Genomic DNA, 2108 nt, shown 5'->3' with positions numbered 1-2108 from the left:
TTTAATATATTTGCAGCCCAATCATTTTCCCAAGTGAACTGTCAATTACCAGTGTGAGAGAGAAAAGATGCTGATTACCTGGGCCAAACTCTGCTCTTGTTTGTGTCAGAACAATATCCCTGATTGCGCTTGCTTCCGTGCAACTGTGGGTTGAGTTTGGCTCTATCTCCTCAGTTCCCTGGGTTGTCTTTGAACCACAGGAACAGCACTTTGAGACAGCTACTTGGGCAGTCGCTAATGGCAGGAAAATCCACAGTTCTTCAGACATTAAGGCATTGTAAATACTGAAAGAAAATAAATCTGTGTTGTATTTTCTTGGCATACAATGCCTAAAGCCTTATCTCTCATTCTGTCAGGAACCAAGAACTATGTATACAGATGGTGCAATTTATTATGTTCTGTACTGTGACCAAGTGCTGAAATACCTTCAGGAAATCACCAGAAAGCCTGAAAAGCTTTGCTGTCTCTTGTGACTGCAGCTCACTAAAACTATAATTGAATGAGCACAATATATTAAGCCCTGCGTATTACACAGTAGGCTTACAGAAAAGGACGCCATCTTTTTCAGCATTATTACAGAAAATATCTTTGCTGTAAAATTACTGCCTATACCCAAGGTCACAATGTCTGCCTCTCTGAATTCTGCTCTTATAAAACCACAAGACAGGGATTTACAAATAGATGCCTAGGTTCAATGACTCTACCTCAACTCAGGTGTAACACCATTAAATTCCATGGTGCTGTTCTCATTTGTAAAATGCTGCTGGGCCTGATAGTCCTGACATTTAAAACAGTGCCTGTTGGGGCTAAAATGAATGGACATGAAATGAATGTAACAGTGGTATGAAAAAAGAATTTTAGCTGGGTATCAATTCAGAGGTTAATGTATTTCCATTCCTCCTTCTCTGAGCAGATTTTTATGAAACTGATGATTAAACTTGGCTCAGTGAGCACAAGAAATACAAAGAAAAACTAAAGTCAATATCCTCAAACTCATTCATCTCTCAATATGAAATTTAAACCTTGGAACTAGTATTTTGTTCATAGCCATGTGCTTTACTGCACTTGAAACATTGAAAACGAGATCCTTGTGTCATGGACCCAACAACAAACGTTTTATGGTCGTCTTGATACCCACAAGGCCCAACTTTCAGCAATAGCCACCATTCACAAAACAGCTGTTTTGCTTTTAGTGCTTCAATGGAAGCAAAACTATCTATCTCCATCCTTGATTTCCTACTGTGTCCTTTCTGTGAGGAAGCCGGACTATGGTGCCTTGATATTGATATTGGGGGGTGGTCTATCCACTTCCCTTCATGCACTGTTACACATTTCCGCGGTTTTTGTTGGAACATATAAACACAAATGCCATGAAGCGTCTTCCCTGTTACATCCCAGAGACACTGGGCCGACCCAGCCCCATGTCCCGCCTGTCACAGGACAAACCCTTACATCACTCACGAGAGAAGGGGTGAACACTGACAACCACCAACCCCAAAACCTCCTGGTCGCAATTCGGGATGGGGCTCCTCCAGGACGGAGGTGCCGGTTCATCCCGCGTTTCCCCTCGGGTCGGTCCCGCTCTCGGCTGCGGGGAGGGCGCGGGGCGGCTGCGGCGCTCCCCGCTCCCGCAGGTCCCCGAGCCGCCCGCCGGGGCTCAGCGGAGTCTGCTGCCGCCGGGAGGAGCCCGGGCGGGGAGGAAGAGCCGAGGGGAGCCGTGCGCGGAAAGGACTGACTCGATGGGCTTGAAAAATCACTGCAGCAGCGGCGGCGGGCTGGTGGGAGATGCAATGCCCGGGCTGCGCGGCCGCGCCGCTCTCCCCGCCTCTCCCCTCCGGCTCCGGCCCTGGCCCCGGACCCGGCCCTGCCTCTTTTTTTCCGAGCCTGGCTCCAAACTTTTCCCGCTCCCCTCCCGTGTGTGCGGGAGCCCCGAGCTCAGCGGTGAGCGCCGGCCGGGAAGCCCCCGGCACGGAGAGGCTGCCGGCGGCGACAGCCGGAGCATCCCAGGGAGGGGAAGCCGGCGGGGCGGGCGGGGAGGGAGGCGGGCAGGGCGGGGGTGGAGGCGCGTCTCCCTGCTGAGGGAGCCGGGACTTGCAGGGTTCTGGGTT

Source organism: Onychostruthus taczanowskii, unplaced genomic scaffold (assembly GCF_017590055.1).
Source record: "Onychostruthus taczanowskii isolate IOZ18803 unplaced genomic scaffold, ASM1759005v1 scaffold1, whole genome shotgun sequence".
Lineage (NCBI taxonomy): Eukaryota > Metazoa > Chordata > Aves > Passeriformes > Passeridae > Onychostruthus > Onychostruthus taczanowskii.
This window is presented reverse-complemented; position numbering follows the sequence as displayed.